General features: G+C 44.1%; 1 pseudogene; it reads right to left on the bottom strand.

The window, feature by feature from the left end:
• LOC124040459 overlaps positions 1-18,496 on the bottom strand; it is a 112,176-nt pseudogene extending 93,680 nt beyond the window's left edge.
• Positions 18,497-19,412: the final 916 nt, after the last annotated feature.

Below are 19,412 nucleotides of genomic sequence, written 5' to 3'. Positions count from 1 at the left end.
TAGCCTAGTCTGAGAAACGCCTCTTAGCCCATTAGCCTAGTCTGAGAAACGCCTCTTAGCCCATTAGCCTAGTCTGAGAAACGCCTCTTAGCCCATTAGCCTAGTCTGAGAAACGCCTCTTAGCCCATTAGCCTATTTTGAGAAACGCCTCTTAGCCCGTTAGCCTAGTCTGAGAAACGCCTCTTGGCCCGTTAGCCTAGTCTGAGAAACGCCTCTTAGCCCGTTAGCCTAGTCTGAGAAACGCCTCTTAGCCCGTTAGCCTAGTCTGAGAAACGCCTCTTAGCCCATTAGCCTAGTCTGAGAAACGCCTTTTAGCCCATTAGCCTAGTCTGGGAAACGCCTTTTAGCCTAGACTGAGAAACGCCTCGTAGCCTAGTTTGCGAAACACCTCTTAACCTAGTCTGAGAATAGCTTCCAAGCCTGCTGGGGGCATTACCACAACTATCCCCTACGCCACCCCAGGGGTTGTTCAACTTTTTAATCGAGGGGACACAAGAAACACTGCTGGTTTGACAGTCTGCTGTGTGTGTTGCAGTCAAATTTCTACACCAAGGCAGAGAGCATGAATCTAATGTCCCATATAATGTGGTAACGATGAGTCGATATCCACAGTCTATTGTTATCTGGGCACATGTATTTTCTCTTGTGTGCAGGGTAAGACATTAACAATGGCCACTGGGGGCAGGTAAAAACACACACGAGCTGTCCAGAGCAACACAACTCTACTCGCTGAGCTTATTTATTTAAGTCAAAGTGATTTACAAAAGTAAACCTTTAATAATGAACATACTACCAATATGGCGGCGACAGTTGATTCAGCGTAGCTAGCCTACTGTAGCAACCTTTAATAATGAACATACTACCAATATGGCGGAGACAGTTGATTCAGCGTAGCTAGCCTACTGTAGCAGTGTCCATCTCCCTGTTGGCACATTTGTCTTAAAAAAAGAGGCAGTGTCCTATTTTCAAATCTTCTCAAAACTCAAAGTTGCATGGCCTTTATCAAAAACTGTCATCAACTTTAGATTTCAAGATATCTTAACTGATACCAAATTTGCTTTGACTAATAAATGATGGTTAAGTCAACTAGCCATTTGTCAGTATAACCTACTATTCAAAGGTGAAGGTGAACAGACTATAGATGACTGGACAGACTATAGATGACTGGACAGACTATAGATGACTGGACAGACTATAGATGACTGGACAGACTATAGATGACTGGACAGACTATAGATGACTGGACAGACTATAGATGACTGGACAGACTATAGATGACTGGACAGACTATAGATGACTGGACAGACTATAGGTGACTGGACAGACTATAGGTGACTGGACAGACTATAGGTGACTGGACAGACTATAGATGTCTGGACAGGGTGAACCAACTATAGATGACTGGACAGGGTGGACAGACTATAGATGACTGGACAGACTATAGATGACTGGACAGACTATAGATGTCTGGACAGGGTGAACCAACTATAGATGACTGGACAGACTATAGATGACTGGACAGACTATAGATGACTGGACAGACTATAGATGTCTGGACAGGGTGAACCAACTATAGATGACTGGACAGGGTGGACAGACTATAGATGACTGGACAGACTATAGATGACTGGACAGACTATAGATGTCTGGACAGGGTGAACCAACTATAGATGACTGGACAGGGTGGACAGACTATAGATGACTGGACAGACTATAGATGACTGGACAGACTATAGATGACTGGACAGACTATAGGTGACTGGACAGACTATAGGTGACTGGACAGACTATAGGTGACTGGACAGGGTGAACAGACTATAGATGACTGGACAGACTATAGATGTCTGGACAGGGTGAACAGACTATAGATGACTGGACAGACTATAGATGACTGGACAGACTATAGGTGACTGGACAGACTATAGGTGACTGGACAGACTATAGATGACTGGACAGACTATAGGTGACTGGACAGACTATAGGTGACTGGACAGACTATAGATGACTGGACAGGGTGGACAGACTATAGATGACTGGACAGACTATAGATGACTGGACAGACTATAGATGACTGGACAGACTATAGATGACTGGACAGGGTGAACAGACTATAGATGTCTGGACAGACTATAGATGTCTGGACAGACTATAGATGTCTGGACAGACTATAGATGACTGGACAGACTATAGATGTCTGGACAGGGTGAACAGACTATAGATGACTGGACAGACTATAGATGACTGGACAGACTATAGATGACTGGACAGACTATAGATGACTGGACAGACTATAGATGACTGGACAGACTATAGATGACTGGACAGACTATAGATGACTGGACAGACTATAGATGACTGGACAGACTATAGATGACTGGACAGACTATAGATGACTGGACAGACTATAGATGACTGGACAGACTATAGATGACTGGACAGACTATAGGTGACTGGACAGACTATAGGTGACTGGACAGACTATAGGTGACTGGACAGACTATAGGTGACTGGACAGACTATAGATGTCTGGACAGGGTGAACCAACTATAGATGACTGGACAGGGTGGACAGACTATAGATGACTGGACAGACTATAGATGACTGGACAGACTATAGATGTCTGGACAGGGTGAACCAACTATAGATGACTGGACAGACTATAGATGACTGGACAGACTATAGATGACTGGACAGACTATAGATGTCTGGACAGGGTGAACCAACTATAGATGACTGGACAGGGTGGACAGACTATAGATGACTGGACAGACTATAGATGAATGGACAGACTATAGATGTCTGGACAGGGTGAACCAACTATAGATGACTGGACAGGGTGGACAGACTATAGATGACTGGACAGACTATAGATGACTGGACAGACTATAGATGACTGGACAGACTATAGGTGACTGGACAGACTATAGGTGACTGGACAGACTATAGGTGACTGGACAGACTATAGGTGACTGGACAGGGTGAACAGACTATAGATGACTGGACAGACTATAGATGTCTGGACAGGGTGAACAGACTATAGATGACTGGACAGACTATAGATGACTGGACAGACTATAGGTGACTGGACAGACTATAGATGACTGGACAGACTATAGATGACTGGACAGACTATAGGTGACTGGACAGACTATAGGTGACTGGACAGACTATAGGTGACTGGACAGACTATAGATGACTGGACAGGGTGGACAGACTATAGATGACTGGACAGACTATAGATGACTGGACAGACTATAGATGACTGGACAGACTATAGATGACTGGACAGGGTGAACAGACTATAGATGTCTGGACAGACTATAGATGTCTGGACAGACTATAGATGTCTGGACAGACTATAGATGACTGGACAGACTATAGATGTCTGGACAGGGTGAACAGACTATAGATGACTGGACAGACTATAGATGACTGGACAGACTATAGGTGACTGGACAGACTATAGGTGACTGGACAGACTATAGATGACTGGACAGGGTGGACAGACTATAGATGACTGGACAGACTATAGATGACTGGACAGACTATAGATGACTGGACAGACTATAGATGACTGGACAGACTAGATGACTGGACAGGGTGAACAGACTATAGATGTCTGGACAGACTATAGATGACTGGACAGACTATAGATGACTGGACAGACTATAGATGACTGGACAGACTATAGATGACTGGACAGACTATAGGTGACTGGACAGACTATAGGTGACTGGACAGACTATAGATGACTGGACAGGGTGGACAGACTATAGATGACTGGACAGACTATAGATGACTGGACAGACTATAGATGACTGGACAGACTATAGATGACTGGACAGACTATAGATGACTGGACAGACTAGATGACTGGACAGGGTGAACAGACTATAGATGTCTGGACAGACTATAGATGACTGGACAGACTATAGATGACTGGACAGACTATAGATGACTGGACAGACTATAGATGACTGGACAGACTATAGATGACTGGACAGACTATAGATGACTGGACAGACTATAGATGACTGGACAGACTATAGATGACTGGACAGACTATAGGTGACTGGACAGACTATAGGTGACTGGACAGACTATAGATGACTGGACAGGGTGGACAGACTATAGATGACTGGACAGACTATAGATGACTGGACAGACTATAGATGACTGGACAGACTATAGATGACTGGACAGGGTGAACAGACTATAGATGTCTGGACAGACTATAGATGACTGGACAGACTATAGATGACTGGACAGACTATAGATGACTGGACAGACTATAGATGACTGGACAGACTATAGATGACTGGACAGGGTGAACAGACTATAGATGTCTGGACAGACTATAGATGACTGGACAGACTATAGATGACTGGACAGACTATAGATGACTGGACAGACTATAGATGACTGGACAGACTATAGATGACTGGACAGGGTGAACCGACTATAGATGTCTGGACAGACTATAGATGTCTGGACAGACTATAGATGACTGGACAGACTATAGATGACTGGACAGACTATAGATGACTGGACAGACTATAGATGACTGGACAGACTATAGATGACTGGACAGACTATAGATGACTGGACAGACTATAGATGACTGGACAGACTATAGATGACTGGACAGACTATAGATGACTGGACAGACTATAGATGACTGGACAGACTATAGATGACTGGACAGACTATAGATGACTGGACAGACTATAGATGAGTGGACAGACTATAGATGACTGGACAGACTATAGATGAGTGGACAGGGTGAACAGACTATAGATGACTGGACAGACTATAGATGACTGGACAGACTATAGATGACTGGACAGGGTGGACAGGCTATAGATGACTGGACAGACTATAGATGACTGGACAGAGTGAACAGACTATAGATGACTGGACAGACTATAGATGACTGGACAGACTATAGATGACTGGACAGGGTGGACAGGCTATAGATGACTGGACAGACTATAGATGACTGGACAGACTATAGATGACTGGACAGGGTGGACAGACTATAGATGACTGGACAGACTATAGATGACTGGACAGGGTGGACAGACTATAGATGACTGGACAGGGTGGACAGACTATAGATGACTGGACAGGGTGAACAGACTATAGATGACTGGACAGGGTGGACAGGCTATAGATGACTGGACAGACTATAGATGACTGGACAGAGTGAACAGACTATAGATGACTGGACAGACTATAGATGACTGGACAGACTATAGATGACTGGACAGGGTGGACAGGCTATAGATGACTGGACAGGGTGGACAGACTATAGATGACTGGACAGACTATAGATGACTGGACAGACTATAGATGACTGGACAGACTATAGATGACTGGACAGACTATAGATGACTGGACAGACTATAGATGACTGGACAGACTATAGATGACTGGACAGACTATAGATGACTGGACAGACTATAGATGACTGGACAGACTATAGATGACTGGACAGACTATAGATGACTGGACAGACTATAGATGACTGTCCTTCTGTAGCTCAGTTGGTAGAGCATGGCGCTTGTAACGCCAGGGTAGTGCGTTCGATCCCCGGGACCACCCATACGTAGAATGTATGCACACATGACTGTAAGTCGCTTTGGATAAAAGCGTCTGCTAAATGGCATATATTATTATTATTATTATATATTATGACTGGACAGACTATAGATGACTGGACAGACTATAGATGACTGGACAGACTATAGATGACTGGACAGACTATAGATGACTGGACAGACTATAGATGACTGGACAGGGTGGACAGACTATAGATGACTGGACAGATTATAGATGACTGGACAGACTATAGATGTCTGGACAGACTATAGATGTCTGGACAGACTATAGATGTCTGGACAGACTATAGATGTCTGGACAGGGTGAACCAACTATAGATGACTGGACAGACTATAGATGACTGGACAGACTATAGATGACTGGACAGACTATAGATGACTGGACAGACTATAGATGACTGGACAGGGTGGACAGACTATAGATGACTGGACAGACTATAGATGACTGGACAGACTATAGATGACTGGACAGACTATAGATGACTGGACAGACTATAGATGTCTGGACAGGGTGAACCAACTATAGATGACTGGACAGACTATAGATGACTGGACAGGGTGGACAGACTATAGATGACTGGACAGACTATAGATGACTGGACAGACTATAGATGACTGGACAGACTATAGATGACTGGACAGACTATAGATGACTGGACAGGGTGGACAGACTATAGATGACTGGACAGACTATAGATGACTGGACAGACTATAGATGACTGGACAGACTATAGATGTCTGGACAGGGTGAACCAACTATAGATGACTAGACAGACTATAGATGACTGGACAGGGTGGACAGACTATAGATGACTGGACAGACTATAGATGACTGGACAAACTATAGATGACTGGACAGACTATAGATGACTGGACAGACTATAGATGACTGGACAGACTATAGATGACTGGACAGACTATAGATGACTGGACAGGGTGGACAGACTATAGATGACTGGACAGATTATAGATGACTGGACAGATTATAGATGACTGGACAGACTATAGATGTCTGGACAGGGTGAACCAACTATAGATGACTGGACAGACTATAGATGACTGGACAGACTATAGATGACTGGACAGGGTGGACAGACTATAGATGACTGGACAGACTATAGATGTCTGGACAGGGTGAACCAACTATAGATGACTGGACAGACTATAGATGACTGGACAGGGTGGACAGACTATAGATGACTGGACAGACTATAGATGACTGGACAGACTATAGATGACTGGACAGACTATAGATGACTGGACAGACTATAGATGACTGGACAGACTATAGATGTCTGGACAGGGTGAACCAACTATAGATGACTGGACAGACTATAGATGACTGGACAGACTATAGATGACTGGACAGGGTGGACAGACTATAGATGACTGGACAGATTATAGATGACTGGACAGATTATAGATGACTGGACAGACTATAGATGTCTGGACAGGGTGAACCAACTATAGATGACTGGACAGACTATAGATGACTGGACAGACTATAGATGACTGGACAGACTATAGATGACTGGACAGACTATAGATGACTGGACAGACTATAGATGACTGGACAGGGTGGACAGACTATAGATGACTGGACAGACTATAGATGACTGGACAGGGTGGACAGACTATAGATGTCTGGACAGACTATAGATGACTGGACAGACTATAGATGACTGGACAGACTATAGATGACTGGACAGACTATAGATGACTGGACAGGGTGGACAGACTATAGATGACTGGACAGACTATAGATGACTGGACAGACTATAGATGTCTGGACAGGGTGAACCAACTATAGATGACTGGACAGACTATAGATGACTGGACAGGGTGGACAGACTATAGATGACTGGACAGACTATAGATGACTGGACAGACTATAGATGACTGGACAGACTATAGATGACTGGACAGACTATAGATGTCTGGACAGGGTGAACCAACTATAGATGACTGGCCAGACTATAGATGTCTGGACAGGGTGAACCAACTATAGATGACTGGACAGGGTGGACAGACTATAGATGACTGGACAGACTATAGATGACTGGACAGACTATAGATGACTGGACAGACTATAGATGACTGGACAGACTATAGATGACTGGACAGGGTGAACAGACTATAGATGACTGGACAGGGTGGACAGACTATAGATGACTGGACAGACTATAGATGACTGGACAGACTATAGATGTCTGGACAGACTATAGATGACTGGACAGACTATAGATGACTGGACAGGGTGGACAGACTATAGATGACTGGACAGACTATAGATGACTGGACAGACTATAGATGTCTGGACAGGGTGAACCAACTATAGATGACTGGACAGACTATAGATGACTGGACAGGGTGGACAGACTATAGATGACTGGACAGACTATAGATGACTGGACAGACTATAGATGACTGGACAGACTATAGATGACTGGACAGACTATAGATGTCTGGACAGGGTGAACCAACTATAGATGACTGGCCAGACTATAGATGTCTGGACAGGGTGAACCAACTATAGATGACTGGACAGGGTGGACAGACTATAGATGACTGGACAGACTATAGATGACTGGACAGACTATAGATGACTGGACAGACTATAGATGACTGGACAGGGTGAACAGACTATAGATGACTGGACAGGGTGGACAGACTATAGATGACTGGACAGACTATAGATGACTGGACAGACTATAGATGACTGGACAGGGTGGTCAGACTATAGATGACTGGACAGACTATAGATGACTGGACAGACTATAGATGACTGGACAGACTATAGATGACTGGACAGACTATAGATGACTGGACAGGGTGGACAGGCTATAGATGACTGGACAGACTATAGATGACTGGACAGACTATAGATGACTGGACAGGGTGGACAGACTATAGATGACTGGAAAGGGTGGACAGACTATAGATGACTGGACAGAGTGAACAGACTATAGATGACTGGACAGACTATAGATGACTGGACAGAGTGAACAGACTATAGATGACTGGACAGACTATAGATGACTGGACAGACTATAGATGACTGGACAGACTATAGATGACTGGACAGACTATAGATGACTGGACAGGGTGGACAGACTATAGATGACTGGACAGACTATAGATGACTGGACAGGGTGGACAGGCTATAGATGACTGGACAGACTATAGATGACTGGACAGACTATAGATGACTGGACAGGGTGAACAGACTATAGATGACTGGACAGACTATAGATGACTGGACAGACTATAGATGACTGGACAGACTATAGATGACTGGACAGACTATAGATGACTGGACAGACTATAGATGACTGGACAGACTATAGATGACTGGACAGACTATAGATGACTGGACAGGATGGACAGACTATAGATGACTGGACAGACTATAGATGACTGGACAGACTATAGATGACTGGACAGACTATAGATGACTGGACAGACTATAGATGACTGGACAGACTATAGATGACTGGACAGACTATAGATGACTGGACAGACTATAGATGACTGGACAGGGTGAACAGACTATAGACGACTGGACAGACTATAGATGACTGGACAGACTATAGATGACTGGACAGACTATAGATGACTGGACAGACTATAGATGACTGGACAGACTATAGATGACTGGACAGACTATAGATGACTGGACAGACTATAGATGACTGGACAGACTATAGATGACTGGACAGACTATAGATGACTGGACAGACTATAGATGACTGGACAGACTATAGATGTCTGGACAGGGTGAACCAACTATAGATGACTGGACAGACTATAGATGACTGGACAGGGTGGACAGACTATAGATGACTGGACAGACTATAGATGACTGGACAGACTATAGATGTCTGGACAGGGTGAACCAACTATAGATGACTGGCCAGACTATAGATGTCTGGACAGGGTGAACCAACTATAGATGACTGGACAGGGTGGACAGACTATAGATGACTGGACAGACTATAGATGACTGGACAGGGTGAACCAACTATAGATGACTGGACAGACTATAGATGACTGGACAGGGTGGACAGACTATAGATGACTGGACAGACTATAGATGACTGGACAGGGTGAACCAACTATAGATGACTGGACAGACTATAGATGACTGGACAGGGTGGACAGACTATAGATGACTGGACAGACTATAGATGACTGGAAAGGGTGAACAGACTATAGATCATTTCTTCACAGGTTAGATTTAATTATTAATCATTTCAATGTTGCTTGAGTTTTTTTTTTTTTTTTTTTAAACCAACTCGAACCACCCGCGGGCCATACTGAGCGGGCTCACGGGCCAGTCTGAACGGGCTCACGGGCCAGTCTGAACGGGCCAGTCTTGAGTTTGACACATCATCTAGCCTACATCTTCCTCCTGAACTATAGAACAGGTTAACTCTGCAAGTTCAGACCCATCTACAGAACTGAATGGAAGCAACAGCATACTTTCCTAAGAAATCAATGACTCACATGAAGAAAAACAAGCATACTTACACATGCTTATCAGAACTGACGAGTCATTATCAGTCTAGGATGTTCCAAAATGGCACCCTATTCCCTACATAGTGCACTAGGGCCCATAAGGTTCTGGTCAGAAGTAGTGCACTATGTAGGACATAGGGTCCCATTTGGGACTGGTTAGATTTTCCCATATTCCCATCTAGGGGACTTCTTAGAACAAACAAACCTTCGGTCTGCACTTCGACCGTCAAATGGATGGCTGTCACTCTAGTCCACACACAGAGCGTACGGAGAGCATAGCTCAGGGTTTAGTGTGTGGTAACCTTGACTCAAAACAGTCAAAAAAACACACACAAAAAAACTGTGTCTAAGTCAGAGAGAAAACACAGCAGTATCAGCCGACTGTCCAACCTACACTACAGTATCGGATGCACAACTTCCACACTGACTCAGTTTTCCAGAGGATCTCCATGATCTTTTTTCCATACTTTATATCTCGTTTTAGTCGGTTAAATTTACCCCCCCCCAAAAAAGGTAGTCATGCTAAATGAACACAGGGGCAGCACTGTACTGACTACATGACAGTACCAGCTGTAATTAGAGATGTATAGAAACCCTGGGTTGATGATGCTATGTATTGGCCAATGAGAGGCTTTGAAGCCACAGGTCGGCCATACTGGCACTAACCAGAAGAAGCAGTCCTCCATAGGAATTCTACAGCATTTCAATTCAAATGGACTCATTTAAGTATTTTTTGTTGTATTGAGGATCAGCAACATTAGTAGTATTTATTGGGATCTCCACTACTCTTCCTGGGGTCCAAACAGGAAACAAAAACGACAGATAAAATACATAATATGATAACGCAACATCACATAATCTCCTGGCTCTTCCTCTGCCTTCAGAAACAGCCTCTAGCCTTCAGAAACAGCCTCTAGCCTTCAGAAACAGCCTTCAGAAACAGCCTCAGCCTCTGCTTCCAGCCTCTGCCCTCAGAAACAGCCTCTAGCCTTCAGAAACAGCCTCTAGCCTTCAGAAACAGCCTCTAGCCTTCAGAAACAGCCTTCAGAAACAGGCCCAGCCTTCAGAAACAGCCTTCAGAAACAGGCCCAGCCTTCAGAAACAGGCCCAGCCTTCAGAAACAGGCCCAGCCTCCAGAAACAGGCCCAGCCTCCAGAAACAGGCCCAGCCTCCAGAAACAGGCCCAGCCTCCAGAAACAGGCCCAGCCTCCAGAAACAGGCCCAGCCTCCAGAAACAGGCCCAGCCTCCAGAAACAGCCTCAGCCTCCAGAAACAGGCCCAGCCTCCAGAAACAAGCCTCAGCCTCCAGAAACAGCCTCAGCCTCCAGAAACAGGCTCTGGGTCCTGTCCTGTGAGCAGTTCCAGCACCTACAAGCCAAGGATTCGGTCAAGGTCAGCCACCTATGTAAACTTCCGACTTAGCCAAATATGTTTAAAAACTCAGTTTCACAATTCCTGACATGTAATCCTCGTATTCCCTGTTTAAGGTCAGTTAGGATCACCACTTTATTTTAAGAATGTGAAATGTCAGAATAATAGTAGAGAGAATTATTTATTTCAGGTTTTATTTCTTTCATCACATTCCCAGTGGGTCAGAAGTTTACATAAACTCAATTAGTATTCGGTAGCGTTGCCTTTAAATTGTTTAACTTGGGTCAAACGTGTCGGCTAGCCTTCCAAAAGCTTTCCACAATCAGTTGGGTGTAATGGAGTCAGGTTTGTAGGCCTCCTTGCTCACACATGCTATTTCACTTCTGTCCACAAATGTTCTATAGGATTGAGGTCAGGGCTTTGTGATGGCCACTCCAATACCTTGACTTTGTTGTCCGTAAGCCATTTTGCCACAACTTTGGAAGTATGCTTGGGGTAATTGTCCATTTGGAAAACCCATTTGCAGCCAAGCTTTAACTTCCTGACTGATGTCTTGAGATGTTGCTTCAATATATCCACATAATTTTCCTGCCTCATGAAGCCATCTATTTTGTGAAGTGCACCAGACCCTCCTGCAGGAAAGCACCCCCACAACATGATGCTGCCACCCCTCGTGCTTCACGGTTGGGATGGTGTTCTTCGGCTTGCAAGCCTCCCCCTTTCTCCTCCAAACATAACAATGGTCATTATGGCCAAACAGTTCTATTTTGTTTCATCAGACCAGAGGACAATTCTCCAAAAAGTATGATATTTGTCCCCATGTGCAGTTGCAAACCGTAGTCTGGATGTTTTATGATGGTTTTGGAGCAGTGGCTTCTTCCTTGTTGAGCGGCCTTTCAGGTTATGTCGATATAGGACTCGTTCTACTGTGGATATAGATACTTTTGTACCTGTTTCCTCCAGCATCTTCACAAGGTCCTTTGCTGTTGTTCTGGGATTGATTTGCACTTTTTGCACCAAAGTACGTTCATCTCTAGGAGACAGAATGTGTCTCCTTCCTGAGCGGTATAATGGCTGCGTGGTCCCATGGAGTTTATACTTGCATACTATTGTTTGTACAGATGAACGTGGTACCTTCAGACATTTAGAAATTGCTCCCAAGGATGAACCAGACTTGTGGAGGTCTACAATGTTTTTCTGAGGTCTTGGCTGATTTATTTTGATTTTCCCATGATGTCAAGCAAAGAGGCACTGAGTTTGAAGGTAGGCCTTGAAATACATCCACAGGTACACCTCCAATTGACTCAAATGATGTCAATTAGCCAATCAGAAGCTTCTAAAGCCATGACATCCTTTTCTGGAATTTTCCAAGCTGTTTTTTTTTTACCTTTGTCAGCTCTGGGATTTGATCTTGCAACCTTTCGGTTACTATTCCAATGCTCTAACCACTAGGCTACCTGCCGCCTCTAACCACTAGGCTACCTGCCGCCTCTAACCACTAGGCTACCTGCCGCCTCTAACCACTAGGCTACCTGCCGCCTCTAACCACTAGGCTACCTGCCGCCTCTAACCACTAGGCTACCTGCCGCCTCTAACCACTAGGCTACCTGCCGCCTCTAACCACTAGGCTACCTGCCGCCTCTAACCACTAGGCTACCTGCCGCCTCTAACCACTAGGCTACCTGCCTCCTCTAACCACTAGGCTACCTGCCTCCTCTAACCACTAGGCTACCTGCCTCCTCTAACCACTAGGCTACCTGCCTCCTCTAACCACTAGGCTACCTGCCTCCTCTAACCACTAGGCTACCTGCCTCCTCTAACCACTAGGCTACCTGCCTCCTCTAACCACTAGGCTACCTGCCTCCTCTAACCACTAGGCTACCTGCCTCCTCTAACCACTAGGCTACCTGCCTCCTCTAACCACTAGGCTACCTGCCTCCTCTAACCACTAGGCTACCTGCCTCCTCTAACCACTAGGCTACCTGCCTCCTCTAACCACTAGGCTACCTGCCTCCTCTAACCACTAGGCTACCTGCCTCCTCTAACCACTAGGCTACCTGCCTCCTCTAACCACTAGGCTACCTGCCTCCTCTAACCACTAGGCTACCTGCCGCCCCAAAGACAGTGTGGTTCAGACACGGTTAAGGACTAGGTCTTCCTACTAATCAGGCTGTGTGTCGTTTTAAACGTATGTTTGGTGTGGACCCCAGGAAAAGTAGCTGATCCTGAACAGGGAACCAAATAAAGACCAAAAATACACGTGCTTAATTAAGTCATTTTGTGTTTTGAGCCGAATTCACGGTCAGACCCGGGAGGCACGCCCAGTTCCAAATCAATACGCCCTCATCCACCCGGGAGGTAAGCCCAGTTCCTAATCAATACGTCCTCATCCACCCGGGAGGTAAGCCCAGTTCCAAATAAATACGCCCTCATCCACCCGGAAGGTAAGCCCAGTTCCTAATCAATACGTCCTCATCCACCCGGGAGGTAAGCCCAGTTCCTAATCAATACGTCCTCATCCACCCAGGAGGTAAGCCCAGTTCCAAATCAATACGTCCTCATCCACCCCGACCAACCAGCTTAAATGTGTTTTTTTTGTTGTCTTATATAACCAAACGTAACATATCACACTAATTTGAGTGTCCCAGAATTTACGTTTACTACGTTCCATCTTGGTCTATGACACCAGGATGGTCAGATTTACTCAGGAGGCACACAATGCAGCTCAGGCATAGTGTGACGGATGTGAAACGGCTAGCTTAGTTAGCGGTGGTGCACGCTAAATAGCGTTTCAATCAGTGACGTCACTTTGCTCTGAGACCTTGAAGTAGGGGTTCCCCTTGCTCTGCAAGGGCCGCGGATTTTGTGGAGCGATGGGTAACGATGCTTCGAGGGTGACTGTTGTTGATGTGTGCAGAGGGTCCCTGGTTCGCGCCCGGGTATGGGCGAGGGGACGGTCTAAAGTTATACTGTTACAATAGCATGTAGGCCTACTGCTTCTACGTGTGTCATGTTTTCACTCAGGTTGTCCGAACCGGACCTCCCCATTCCGAATGGTTCTGTATGAACACCCTGACTATTTACTTCACCTCAACTAAACACAGTCACCCTCCTAGACATGAGCAGTCTTCAGTCAGTCAGTCAGTGTATCTCTATACAAACAGTTTCTGTACTGTAGGCTAGGTCGGGACACTAACTGAGCTACCGTCACCTATCCCCCTGATGCAGCCGGTTGCTAGGACACCACGGTTCCGTCACACCAAACAAAACAAACAGAAGGCGGAATGAGGCTGAACATCACAGGCTCAGCCTTAGTTCAACTCTAGACTAGGTGCATGGAGGCAGGATAATGAGGCTGAACATCACAGACTTAGCACTTGGTTCAACTCTAGACTAGGTGCATGGAGGCAGGATAATGAGGTTGAACATCACAGACTTAGCACTTGGTTCAACTCTAGACTAGGTGCATGGAGGCAGGATAATGAGGTTGAACATCACAGGCTAAGCCTTAGTTCAACTCTAGACTAGGTGCATGGAGGCAGGATAATGAGGCTGAACATCACAGGCTCAGCCTTAGTTCAACTCTAGACTAGGTGCATGGAGGCAGGATAATGTGGCTTAACATCACAGGCTAAGCACTTGGTTCAACTCTAGAGAAGGCCAGCAGCATACCACCCTGCTTTCACTCTGATGGAACCAGGTTTCAGCTGCTGAGCAATGCTGACGTCCTTCCTCCCAGAGAGGTGAAAGCCATCCCCCGGACTGGACATAACCAAACAATGAAAAGGCCTCGGACATTACATGTCCTGCTTCAAAGGGCAGGACAGAAATATGCTCTCGGGCGAGATTCCTTTGTTCATATCATAACCTGAACCAAAGTTCCTCAAAGGATCCAATGATATAGGCCGAAACAGTGTTTTCACCTAAACCTTTGTGTTTTAAGGTTTTACCTAAAGTGTAGCCTACTATGATTAGCACTTGGAAGTTAATGTCTCGCTTTAAATGGACGTGCATCTTATAAAACGGCTTCACAAACACTAGATAAATGTGTTACAAATCTATAAACTGTATGTCATGCTTTATAAAGGGTTCATAAATGTGACATAAACGACTATGTCAAATGTGACAAACCTGTGTTTTATTAGCGACAAGTGTGGCTTAATAAAGGCCTTATAAATCACATTGAACATGGAGGCTTCACAAAGCATTTATAACCCATCATGCATCTTGATAGAGCATTACAACGCCAGGATATTGGGGTTTGAATCCTAGGACCATCCATAATTAAAAACGCATTCACACATGACTAAGTCACTTTGGATAAAAGCGTCTGCTAAAATGTGATGTATTATATTTCACTAAAACATTTATAGGATGCCACAACCTCTTTCCCTCTTGGATGCATAGTCAATATTGGACTTGACCTCAACTTTCCCCAAAATGCTGTGCTGCAGGATGACACGGTATAGTGCAGTCATGCACAGCCAAAAATAATGTTAGGGGCATTTAAAAATCAGTTTACACGTTTTACTTTTTTTTTTTTACACAAAAATTCAGTTTTGGTTTAGTTTTTCCAAGTTCTGAATTTCCCCCAGGTTTCACACTACTAAAATAAATTTTAAAAAAATGCTGGATTTTCTCACAACAATGCATTAAAACAAATCAGGGGATTCTTTTTTAGGTCTGGAAAGATCTAAGAAACTTTCATTTGAGTGTAATTATTATTTCACCAAGTTATTATTTCTAAATTTCAGCTATAATAATACAAATAATTTAAATGTTTCTACACTAAAATCAGAATAAACAAAAAAATAAAATCACAAATCGGTCGGGCTCTAGACATAACCCATTTCACCTCAGGGCCAAGGCACGAGAAACAATCCTGTATTGATAAAATATTAAACCATTTGTCTTTTGCATAGAACTGTGGGCTGTAGACTGCATTTACTTCAACATGTTTTTTTCAATAGACGATCGATCTTGCAGAATGCACGGCCAGTGTTTGGCACTCGTTATAGGCGGTGGGCTGTCACTGCAGACAAGAGTCCGCCCACACCTTTACAGAAATCTTATCAAATGGGCCATCTCTCTTTTATAGCCCAGTTTCAACATTTCCAAATCATACAGCAAACGAGGGCGTTTCTGTTACCATAAAAAGGTGAATGGATGCTGTTTACTAAGCAGGGGTGCAGCACTCATTCAGGAGAGCACAAATATAATATGGCCCTGATTTATCAATGAAAACATTGCACACGCGTTCCGTACATCAGTTTGATAAATCCCATATGCGGCGCACACAAATCCTACAATCTCCAGTTATGCCAAAACGGTTGATAAATGACGACGACTGGGTCTTTATGAATGGATCTTTGCACCAAAGGTATCTTAGCAACAGCCGGCCTGCTCCTGATGCAGCCACTGGTGGTAAAGGAGTCAGGAGGGACAGTCCACAACTAACAAGTGACTACTAGTGTCAACCAGTGTGGCCCTATTTAGTATAATACTACTCACCAGAGCCCTGGAGAACATTGCATTGGGCACCATTTGGAAAATTAACCATAAACTCGGTGTTCTGTACAGAATTGAGTGTTTTGATCAACTAGAGACCAAGCTAGGCCGTCTTAAAAGATACGCTTGGTGTATATAATCTACTTTCACTAACAGCCACAGTGTGTGTGTGTGTGTGTGTGTGTGTGTGTGTGTGTGTGTGTGTGTGTGTGTGTGTGTGTGTGTGTGTGTGTGTGTGTGTACGCACTTTTGTGTCCCATCAATATTTGACCAAAGCCAGTCACCAAACCCCAGACAGAGGCCATCTCATATTCATCCTCTCTGTATAAGGAGCGCTGTCATTGTCACTGGACGTTTCAAAGGAGCAGTGCTTTCAGTAGCTCTGGCGTTAGTGAAATTAATGCTCAGCATTATCAAGACGCACTGGACCAGAGCCATTGGTTTCATTTATGAAGTGTACTACTAAACTACTCCCAGTCCCCAGCAAGCCCTCCTTAACCAGAGAGCATTCCCATAGCATGAGCAGCAGCCTGGCGATTTCTCTTTCACTGTAGGGGAAACACTTACGAAACTGTCACAGAAAACTGCAGAATAGGCCCTATGCAATGATTAATGAAACGCATTGTGGTTGCAGCACACGATGAAACCGATGTCCGAACATAAGGAGTAGGTCAAGCCAGCTCTTATCATCATCACTAATATGTGGATGATCCATTTCCCCCCACTAAAAAAAATGAATCCTATAGGATTTGGGTTGTTGAGCACAGCTAAAGAAATTACACCGATTTACTGCACATGACATTAAATCATGAGCAGTCCTGCCTATTTCTCTCAAAAGTAACGTTAGTGAACATAATAATAATAAATAAGCTAGCTAAGTAGTGTAACTCTCGATAAAATTGAGCCGTTCATCTAAAGACACTAAAACGTTAGCATGCTAACGTCTGTCTAGTTGAACCGACAATAGCAGTTAGCCAGTTAGCATGCTAACGTCTGTCCAGTTGAACCGACAATAGCAGTTAGCCAGTTAGCATGCTAACGTCTGTCCAGTTGAACCGACAATAGCAGTTAGCCAGTTAGCATGCTAACGTTAGCTATTTTTTTTAAATGACGTTTTATTTTTTTAAATGACAGTTTAGCTACGTCGTGTTAGTTAACTAAATCGTTTTGTTTACTAGCTAAGTACGATACCTAACTAGTTGGGGTAGCATAGCGATGGTTTACCTGCTATTTGATACGCAGTGGCTTTTCCCAAGCCAACCAAGAAGACAGGCGAGCTCCACACACACACACACACACCTCGATCCAAAACGAACAAAAACACTTCGTATTATATCCAGGTCTTGAATAAAATCCCAGACAATGAAATAGTCCCTTCAAAGCAAAACAAAAACCCCAAAACAACAGGATAAATAGGAGTTAAGCAGCCCTGGAGACAATCAGGGCAGCAGGAGCTAAGCAGTGGCGTCGGATCGGATGATGCGAGGGGAGTACCCGTCGAAATGAACAGGGCGTACCAAGAGCATAGAAATAGGAGACATAGAACAGATACATAGACGTATGTTCCTCTCAAACCAGGCCGTTTTATGACAAATATCCCCTTTTTTAGTTGAGTAATCAATCAACGAACGTACACGCTCTTATCAGATTTTTATTTATTTAAATGCATACATTTCGGTGCGCATTTGGTCCTAAAATATGTTTGCTAATCATTGGGGTCGCTTTTTGATGACGTACTTCACGTTGGTATGGTGCGTTCTTGAAAAGTAGTAGGGGGGCAACTGGCCACCCCCTAAGGACAATGTCTAATTGCTGACACAAGAAAGCAACGTTTAGAGAGAAAAAAAATGGTTTGTAGATCAACTATAAAGGGATATAAATTGCTACAGTTTTACACTTAAGTATTTAAATAAATGTTTTTAGAAAAGGTGCATTTCTGTTTTTCTCCATACAATCCACAATGTATAATTCAAGATTTTAAATCCCAGTAGTCTTTAAAATTACAGGAGAAAAATGTTTTCAATAGTTGTTTTTAATTCATAAATATTCATTAGAACATAACTAATACAACTGGAATATAACATTGAATAACTAAAAACTTAATTCAGTGTAACATTGATGTGGCAACTCTTATGCTCTGCTATTGCATGATTCTAATTTGCAAATAGGCCACAAATATTCCATCCCTATTAAATTGGCGCACAACTCACGGGCCCACCTCCTGTACCGCTCACACCTAATCCAGTCCCCACATGTGACTGAAAATAGGGGCAGAAATACCAATTGAAAAGCGCTCTTAAAAACGTAGCTAGCTAAATGCCATAAAATGCTGTGTAAAATAGCTAAAAGGCAATAAAGTAACACTAACTGTATAGCTATCAGTGACTAGTGGAA

Source organism: Oncorhynchus gorbuscha, linkage group LG07 (assembly GCF_021184085.1).
Source record: "Oncorhynchus gorbuscha isolate QuinsamMale2020 ecotype Even-year linkage group LG07, OgorEven_v1.0, whole genome shotgun sequence".
In the NCBI taxonomy this organism is placed as follows: Eukaryota; Metazoa; Chordata; class Actinopteri; order Salmoniformes; family Salmonidae; genus Oncorhynchus; species Oncorhynchus gorbuscha.
Note: the sequence above shows the minus strand (reverse complement) of the source record. Positions and strands in the feature narration are given on the sequence as shown.